Source organism: Sinocyclocheilus rhinocerous, unplaced genomic scaffold (assembly GCF_001515625.1).
Source record: "Sinocyclocheilus rhinocerous isolate Xijiao unplaced genomic scaffold, SAMN03320098_v1.1 scaffold947, whole genome shotgun sequence".
Classification (NCBI taxonomy): Eukaryota; Metazoa; Chordata; class Actinopteri; order Cypriniformes; family Cyprinidae; genus Sinocyclocheilus; species Sinocyclocheilus rhinocerous.
Genome location: NW_015632550.1, coordinates 582,089 through 592,692, shown reverse-complemented (window position 1 = coordinate 592,692; position 10,604 = coordinate 582,089). Strand labels below are relative to the sequence as shown.

At 36.2% G+C, this 10,604-nt stretch overlaps 1 long non-coding RNA gene across 1 annotated transcript; it reads right to left on the bottom strand.

Annotated features, from left to right (window-relative positions):
* Positions 1 to 750: 750 nt before the first annotated feature.
* Positions 751 to 3,390, bottom strand: LOC107742660 (uncharacterized). Its single transcript, XR_001640324.1, has 3 exons — positions 3,290 to 3,390; positions 2,542 to 2,592; positions 751 to 885 (listed from the first exon to the last, which is right to left on the bottom strand). It is a non-coding gene; the product is annotated as an uncharacterized LOC107742660 (long non-coding RNA).
* Between the last annotated feature and the right edge of the window lie 7,214 nt (positions 3,391 to 10,604).

Genomic DNA, 10,604 nt, shown 5'->3' with positions numbered 1-10,604 from the left:
GCCAAACAGCAGTATTTATTTGAAACAGTTTTTTTTTACAATTTAAAAGTCTTTACTTGTAACTTTTCATCAAATGAATCCATCTTTTTTGTATAAACATCATTTTTCAAAATAATAAATCTTTAAAATATTGAAAATGTTTATAAAACAATGACCAATTATAACCACATTAGAACATATTTCACGCAAAAATGTAAATTCTGTCATTAATTACTTACCCTCATGACGCTCCAAACCCATAAGACCCTTTTGTGCAGAACACAAATGAAGATATTTTTAACAGATGCCTTGTGTACGCAAAAAACAGCAACAACAAAAATAGTATGTCTTTATTCACAAATTATGTATCTCCAACGCATTTTCACAAAAGCAGCATGAGATGGCCAGCTCTCATGCCAACGTAGCACTGATGCATCATGGTGCTGTCGTGAACATGTTATTTTGTAAATAAAAATGCAATGTTTTTTTGTGCACACAAAACATTCACATTACTTCATAAATGAATGATTAATAAATTAATAAACTGGAGTCACATGGATTACTTTAAGGATGTCTTTACTACCTTTCTGAGGCTTGAAAGTGGTAGTTGCATAAACTGTGAAATGGAGGGGCAGACATTTCTCAGATTTCATTAAAAATATTTACATTTATGTTTCAAAGATGAACAAAAGTCTTACAGGTTTGGAATGACATGAAGGTGAGTGATGAACATTTTTGGTTTAACTAACACATTAAATCGTTTCCCTCAGGGGCACCAGTAGATCTCTGCCTGATCTCTGATCTTCTGGTTCTTCTGCTCCTTCCACCATCCCAATCCTGGATTATTGAGCCACGACAGAAGTTTCCACTTTGAATGCTTTAGCCTGGCTGTTTTTTCTCCAGCATCTAAAGTGAGAAAGAAAACAATAACCAAAATGTAAATTTAAAAATAATAATAAAAAAAACAATGGTTGTCCAAAATGTAAAGTATACACTTGAGTTTTCCCTACTGTTAGGGCATTTCTACCTCAGGGCACAAAAGAGTGGGGACTTACAGGATAAGAACAATTTTCTAGAATTTTCAACAGTTTTTTGTCACTTCCTATACAGGGCTCCAGACTGCAACCAAATGGTCACATTTTGTGACAGTTTTTTTCTGCCGGTGCGACTACATTTTGTGAGCAATCACACTAGCACGACCACTACGTTGCCCCATCTCATAAGCGCTGCTATTTCTGTTGCATATGAGAAACATCAAACAGCAAGCAAAACAAAAGCTAGAGAAACCGCGCTACTCGTTTGAGCTGTGCAGTGCAGACCGTTTATCAGCTCGGATCAGCGCAGAGCAAACAAACTTCTCCGAGCTCAGAACAGGTTTACTCAGGAAGCAGTGTTGATTTCGCGACACTGTTACTGCACAGTGCTGCGAGATCCAGTGAGAAGCACTTGAATTTGCTGCAGAATGAATAAAGGTTGCTGTGAGCTCTAGTGAGAAGCATTCAAATTCTTCACATAAATCTGTTGTAAACAGGTCAAACAACGCTGACATATAACCAGAAGTAGTAACGCTAACTATAATTATGGTGTTGTGGCAGAAATAGTTGAATTTCATTACATTATGCATTTCAGGGTTTGTACAACCTTTTGAGAGAGAAATTCAAGCACTTTTAAGTATTTCACACAACTATTTACAGCACTTTAAAACTCTAGAAAGCATACAATTAAAATGTTATTTTTAAAGGGTTGACCAAAATATACTTTGTAGTAAACAAACACTTTTGTAAAATAAAAAAAAGGGGCATCAAATTACCACTATAACCAGTAGATGGCAGCAGATGAACACTTATAGGCTTATTAGTCATTCATTTCTACTTTTTACTTTATATTTTGAAATGATAAAATCACTATCATAAAATTTTAACTCAACAAGAAATCAATTTTTGTAAAAGTTTAGCTTTTTTTTGTGTATGAAGTAAGAAAAGTCACAAAGTGCCTTGAAAAACAAACTTCTCTGACTGAATCACACATAAAGCAAGAGAGCTCCTTTTATAATCACTGAAGTTGTTGGTCAGTTCCGTATAATACTACAGAAGAATAATGGTACATTTAATAAGAGTAGAATATGTTAATTTTCTATATAAAACTTACATTTTGCACGTTACTGTTGTTAATAAAAGTAAATTTTGTGCTTCCCAACTCAAGCTCAGTGTTTTACTGTCAAATGTGCATTACCAAGAAATAAATGTGTAATCTTACTAGTAAATACACTTATTAATGCAAAACTAAAATCATTTTATGATTTAATTATCTTTATTTTTAATACCGCCCACACACCACCCCCAGCGCTACCAAATCTGCTTCTGGTGCCACTGCTCTCAAAAGTTAGTCTGGAGCCCTACTATATATGCATTGCAAATGTGGTACAATTAAAATTACTATGCAAGTACTAAAAAAAGTCAGCTGCTGAAATGTTAAAAGGATCAGTGACTCTAAAACGGTTATAAAAACCAAACCAAATATAAATACTGAGAATGTATTTGACATTCCAAAAAATGAACTTACACAGCAAAAGATGCAGTGACCTGTGGCTGAATGGCCTTTGGTTTTATTTAGCTGTGATTGACACAAACAAAAGGGGGAAAAAAGATAATAGCGTCACTGAATATGAGTCAACTATTGCATATTTCTGTACAAATTAAAGTGTACTCGTTCTTCATGAGTGATTATTAACTAATCAGTATGTCAGGGGTTCTCAACTCTGGCCCTCAAGGTCCACTGTCATACAGAGGGTACGTCTCAATCAGCTCCATAGTTCGCTAGGTTGTGAATTAATATATTGTGTACACAAATTCAGGCACTGGTAAGGACAGTGGCTTACTACACACTGGTGACTATTTCCGTCCTCCTTGTACAACATCACGACTGGCATTTATGCACAACAGTAAAACTGATATCTTTTTTTAATGCTATTTACAGCACATTATGATAAATACTTTGTTACATGTATGTGCAAGATTTCAGTCATAAATAAATATTTGCTAGATTAGACATTACCTGTTTAGTGATGTATATTTATGCTGAAATATAATATTGGTTTGTGTTTTAAAATCTATCACATGTCATTTTGTAGCGAATTATCTCTTAAGTTTTGTGCTTCAGAACTTCATATAAGGTTCAGGTGCACTGCACTAGGTTGGAGCAAAACTCTGCATGTAAGTGGACCTTGAGAGACAATGTTGAGATCTCCTGCAATATATTCTGAACATGACAATACATGAGAGGTAGGATGACTGCTAGATTGATGACTTACAACACTGGTGTCCAGTCCTGGGCATGGAGGACCAACGTTCTGCAGAGTTTCTGGTGATCCTTGATCAGCTGCTCAGGTCTGCTTAATTGGGGTTGGAGCTAAACTCTAAAAAAAAAGAGAAAGAAGACAACCAATATTATGATGTTAAAAAGTTAAACAAAGTTAAAGTTAAACATTTTGATTCATAAATATGCACAACATCTGAAAATGCACAAAGATGAGAACTTTCAACCCACTGAAAAATAAGAAGCAGCATTAAGTCACAGATGCATTTTCATTTATTCTTGTTATTCTTATGTCACTTTGTCGCATCCAGTGTAGACACGGTGTGAGAGTGTGTAGCTTGGAGATAGAGAATGGGAATCTACGTCACTGTGCATTGCATTCTGGGTATACAATACAAATCACCAGAGGAAAAAATTACTATTTATGTTAATATTTTTAAGAGCTTCTTGGATTTTATTAGAATAAATGGATTAATATTCGAATCCCTTGTGTTATTTAAGTTTGTGGTCAGTTTTTTATAAGTTTGAAATAAGTCTCTTATGTTCACCAAGAAAACTGCATTTATTTGATCATAAATAAAAACAGTAATGTTGTGAAATATTATTATTTAAAATAACTGTTTTCTATGTGAATATATTGTAAAATGTAATTTATTCTTGTTTTCGCAAAGCATGATTTCTGAAGGATCATGTGACAAGGGGGGCAAGAAAAAAGAATGGGAATATATATATATATACAGTACATGAAATAAATAAATAAAAGCAAAATATTTTTTTTCTGATGTAAGCATCAAAACAATGCCCTACCGTATTGCAACGCATCAAAGCAGTCACTCTAACACAGTCAAGAATAACTTAAAGAGGTTGCCTCCATTTAGTAAACGGTGGACTAGCTTTCAAAAGGGTCTGGCTGCAGACTTGCACTTGCACTCTCAGACTTGCACTCTCAGACTTGCACTCTCAGACACTTGGCTTCCACTAGCGACGTCACTTGCAGTTTTATTTTTTTTATTTTGTTCTATTTATTTATTCTTTTTGTTTGAATCTCTCAACATTTTACAACAGTAGCCAGGTGGTGAAGACAAGACAAAATAAACTAAATTACGAAGTCACTTGCAATCGCCACTTGCACTCTCCAATACCTGCGACATCTCTTGCAATCGACACAAATTGCGCGTGTTGCCAATGGAGACAAGAAGCTGTGGTGGTGATTAAACGATTAAAACTAAATTAGTACTATAACATACAGGGTCCTGCAAGAAAAAGACAAGACCTTACTATAACATATGGGTTTCTGCGATAGAAAGATAAGACCCGCAAATCCGTGGCCACAGAACAGCAGAATATGAACGCAATGCGCAAAGTCTCTCGCTAAGCGTCTTCCTACTGTAAAAAAACATAAACACTTAACATGGCTTAATGTATTAAGATGCTATTAAAATATCAAATTCAATATACAGTTTATTAATATAATGAATATGTATATAGAAGTTGATTTCAAGTTGAGGGTTTTGCCATATAGAATAAACTGTCTACAGCTCTTTTATATCATTGTCTTTGTCAAATTCTGAATGGATTATACCCTAGAAAGTGTGCAAAGTGCGCGCTCCCTTTATCACTAAAAAGCGTCACTCATCTTCGTTCATCGCGATCTTACAAAATTCCGTTATAATCAATGAAGCTTTCTAAACTGCACAATGAATCTCTTATTTACATCGCGTCTGCACTTAGTCATGAGATGATTCACGAGCGTGCAAAGCTGCACTTAAAAACTGTGGCGCTTTCAGCGGTGAGTGAATTCTGACAAAAACGTTTCTGATTGGCCATTGCATTCAAGAAATCAACAGATATTTATGTTGCAATTGCCCCCCCAATGTCGCCCATGGTGGTGAGCATAAAAGACTTCTTTCAAATACATGACAAATCTGACCCTTAAACTTTAGGTAGTGAATGTTTGAGGTATTACTTACTAGTCATATGGTTCATAATGTCTAGATATGTTCTTCAACAGGAGATACGCTCCAACTCTAGTGCACGGCCATCAGCATGGAAGTATCTAGGAACATAAACAACCTGAAACAATCACAGAGTCAACAATATTTATTATATAATGCCAGGTTTATTATAAATAAACTATAGCAGAGGAGAAATGCAGAAAAGAAAAATAATAATTTACAGAACATACAAAAAAATGATTTAATAACAGAATGTAAATAGAAAATTACAGATGCATGGTGATATAGGCAAAATATATTGTGAAAGATGCATATAAAGTTATTTAATAAGCTTTCTCAGATCACCTGTGTTTTCTATATCTCTGTCAGCAGCTCTCTTCAGAAATGTTACAATCAGGAACTTCTCCTGTGTTGTAGAGGGGTTTTTTTTCTGACGCTTCTGAAATCACAGAACAAGTGGTATCAATATGTGTTTACCATGAAAGATCAAAACCTGTTTTAAAGAGGTCATATGACGTTGCTAAAAATAACATTATTTGGTGTAATTCAATGTGTTTATGCGGTTTAAGGTTAAAAAAACACATTATTTTCCACATAATGTACATTATTGTTGCTCCTCTATGCATATACATTGAACAAAATTATAAACGCAACACTTGTTTTTGCCCCCATTTTTCATGAGCTGAACTTAAAGATCTAAGACTTTTTCTATGTACACAAATGGCCTATTTCTCTCAAATATTGTTCACAAATCTGTCTAAATCTGTGTTAGTGAGCACTTCTCCTTTGCCGAGATAATCCATCCACCTCACAGGTGTGGCATATCAAGATGCTGATTAGACAGCATGATTATTGCACAGGTGTGCCTTAGGCTCACATTTTAGAGTGGCCTTTTATTGTGGGCAGCTTAAGGCACACCTGTGCAATAATCATGTTGTCTAATCAGCATCTTGATATGCCTCACCTGTGAGGTGGATGGATTATCTTGGCAAAGGAGAAGTGCTCACTAACACAGATTTAGACAGATTTGTGAACAATATTTGAGAGAAATAGGCCTTTTGTGTACATAGAAAAAGTCTTAGATCTTTGAGTTCAGCTCATGAAAAATGGGGGCAAAAACAAAAGTGTTGCGTTTATAATTTTGTTCAGTGTGTAAAAAACGCTCATCTACACATAAGATGACATTAAAAGCTCAAACTTTCAGAAACAAGAGCTCAAGTCTATAGTTAACCTAACGTTACCTCTTATAGTTAGCCTTATGGTTGAGATGCTAACAGACTTTTTCCGAAGACACTAAATCATTTCTATAAAGTAAATATTCAATGGAAGCGTGTCATTTACATGAAAGAAAGTGTCAGGAACGCTTGTATGTACTATTTGTGTAATTTCAGAGACTAAACTTACCTGAAATTAGTGAAAACAACAGTGAGAGACGGAGTTGCTGCTTGACAGATGAGCTGGCGCCCCGTTTCCATGGTGACTTCCTCCGCTCCAGTTTAGCGCGCGCGCCCATTAAAGCACGTAGAAGTCACGCAGAATTTACGTAAATATCATATCATATCATATATCATATCATATCATATAATAGCTTTAGAAATGGTAAACGTGGTGTAGAAATAACATTGAAAAAACATTGATTAAAAAGTAAGGCATATATATAGGAATATATTTTTTCGTACACATATTTACACATGTATCATGAGGAACAATTTTGAAGCTTTATGTTTTATGTATTTTTAAAATGTATTTTGAAAATATATTTAACGGTGCTACATTCCTGTATGGGTGTAATTAATGTGAATTTATTAATACGGCTAGGCTATATAAATGCTGTGGTTTATTATGGTGTTTGAACTACTGCGATGTTTAATATGTTTTTATGGATGCATTATAGGCATATTAAATAAATGATTGTTAATAGGTGTACTACACAGCACAAGCATTTTCAACGAGATATAACCCACTAGGGGCAATTTCTGCCATGCCAAATATACAGTATATTTACATATGGTTTGCGAATGTAAGTTCTTAATAACAAATAATCTATGGGATGCGCAGGTTGTGCGGTGACACATAACTTGAAACTATTCCTACAATCTATTTCTTCACTTGCTACATTTATGTTCATGGCTATATTAGAGCTATTTGTGGTCCGAAATGCAAAATTTTGACTAAATTAGATGGACCAAACAAAGCCCAGTTTTCAACGTCGATTTTTGGGCTAAATTTGGACCAAATCCGGCAGACCAAACAAAGGCCAATTTTCAACATCGATTTTTGGGCTAAATTTAGACCAAATCTGACGGACCAAACAAAGACCAATTTTAAACGGGCTAAAAGAAGTCCATGACGGGCCGACTTGATTTAGCCCAAAAAACGACATCCAAATGACGTGTGGTGCTGGGTGGGTTGTACATGCCACGTTTCAACCTGTCTCACTCAGAAGACATCATAAACTGAAGAAAGCGTCTTGCTTGTCCCTATTAAGATGCTAAAGGTTCCATATCAGTTACAAAATATTATTACTTATCTATTTGATTGCATCATATAATAATTGCTGTTAATAGTGTTCATCGTCTGTTTGATTACGTCTTTAATTGATTACGTCTTTAATTGATTTTTCCGTAAATGTCTGCCATATGTACATTAACTGACAGTCACCACTGATAAGCTACCACAAAATATTGTAGAAACTTAATTTGCAGTATAGTTGCTTTGCAACAATTTGTATTGTGAAAAGCGCTATACAAATAAACTTGAATTGAATTTAATTAAATGTAACCCTAGGCATCACTTTTTCAACAAACTAGGAACTCTGTTGTTTCAATGGGAAATAAATGGCTTCAATGCACAGATGCAAAGAGCATGGGAATTTTATTTTCATGAAATTGGGGTATAAATTTGTCATTATGACACATATGTTGGGGCATTTTTAATCTGAATAGCCACAATAATTTCATTTACATTACACTATTTAGAAAGTTTTGAACACAAACCCTTACCCCTAAACAAAATTTTAAATATAAATCCATTTAAAACACAGAATATAGCAGGCAAATACAAGTACAGTCACAATTTTTTTCCCTCAAAAAATACAAATATTCCGAGGCCAAACGGTTGCTTTGTTTGGGGAATAGACCCAAACATAATTTGCTCTCCCTCAAGTTGTATAAATTTATTTCTTCTGCACATTTGCAGTTGCTGGACCATATGAATATTAATAAATAAATAAATAATACTATGGAAGTCAGTGTGGACCAGCCAGGCGCGCCGTTGACACGGGGGGGCCATGACGATTTCCTTTGTTCTCGCACTAAACGGGATTAATACTTTTGCCTGGCTCCGCTTCGCGAGCCTCCGCTGACTGCGCACGCACCTTCCCAAACGGACGAGGCTTTTATACTTGTCGCGTTCGCCGTAGTACTAATCTTTGAAACGACAGGGGGCAACGAGGAGTAATTGTCCTTTAAAACCATCGGGAATCACTGGTGAGAAGTCGTGTCTTTTACATTTATTTTGAAAGATGAAGCTCGCGATTATGGTAAGGGGTAATCTTACCATAATTACCCCTTTCCGACGAGTTTACATTTCCGATGAGTGCTGGCGGTATTCGGCCAATCACAATGCACTGGGTCAGCTGGCCAATCAGAGCAGACTGCGCTTGTTGGAAGGAGGGACTTTGTAGAAAATGAAGCGTTTGAGAGAGGCGGGGCATAGAGGACCTACAATAATGTACAGTATTTGAAAAATAATGTGTTTTTTGAACATTAAAGCATGTCAACATATTCTGTTACACCAAATACACAAAATAATGATCTTTAAAAAAGCATCATATGACCCCTTTAAAGCATCAAAAAGCACCTAATGGAGTTTGAACTTCACATCAAACTGCTTCAGTTTCACACAAACGGCGACACAGACGAGCATGTTTGGCTAGAGTCGCCCTGAACTCGTGCATCTTCGGAAGCGGAGCCGCGCGGAAAGTTACAAAAAATGCCGTGCACACCGCCACGCGAAATTAGTTGGCGCGCACTCAAAGCGAACTTCCTCCAACACCGCGATGACGTCATATTTGCCGCGCGCACCCAAGCGAACTTGCGGACGCGTCGAGTATTTCAGGCTGTATACTTTCCGCGTGCGTGAGTCCGCTAGGGTCCGCTATGGTATGCGTGACGTAAAAAAATCGTCATCGGAGAGTGTGCGCGGAGGCTCTGCGCGGACATCCGCGTGCCTCCCATTTTTTGTGACCGCGCGTACTTGTCCTGCAAAAGCACCAACTGTGCATGCGCAGGCTGTGTGAAGAAGCCCGTTGCTACTCAAACCATATAAAGACAGCCAGATGTGCAATAACTCTGGGCAATTGTTTGTTCACATGTTTGTTTACTGTTCAAGCCAATCTACTGTGCATGTATGGAGCACGTCCGCGCAGCGGACCATCAGCGTTTGCTTTCGGTAGTATACATACATTCGTTGCAATTGCGAATCTCTCCTCGCTCAAAGTGTGTGCGCGCTCAAACTGCGTCCTGTGCACTCACAAATTTGTGCTCTTGCAATATAGAAATTCATTCTTTTCGCACCTGGACTAAAAGTTGTCAAAAGTTATCAACCAATCAGACTTCCACGACTGACTGATGAAAATGCTACGTGAAATCTAATTGGCTGAGAGGGAACTGCACCTGGAATTCTTTTGACAATCAAAGATGGATCTGCAATTTCCTTACAATTTAATAATATTTAGTCATATTAATCAAAATGTATATTAGAAATGGCTGGGATTGGGGTGCTTGGATGATTTGTACAAATAACCTTGTCTATCTGACTGGTTGGTCAAACCCCTCTGAGCGATTTATCTAAAAACTAGCCTATATGGCTCTTAAGACACACTACATATAAAATATCAATACTATGTCATATTATGTCAGATACCTCAACTGAATTTAAAATCAGTGCAATGAATTCTCAATCTGTACAATGATGCCAATAATAAGTAACAATTATAATATTTCCTATCAAATCAACATCAAATGCTAAATGTAAATGATGCACAAGATATAACACTATAAATGCTGTGATAGAATCGCTGTTTGGACATTTATTGCCCATACAGAAAGGTAATATATTCACATATATGTGAAACACTGTTAAAGGCACAATATGTAAGATTTTTTTTATTAAAATATCCAAAAACCACTAGAACAGTGTTATATATTTTGCTGACTTGTGTACTTACATTATCCCAAATGTTTTGAACAATGTTTAAATCCAGAGAAATAAGCTATTTTAACTAGTGACACGGACCGTGTCTATAGTGTCATTGTGTCGCCTGCCAATGACGTCATAACCCCTCAATTTCCG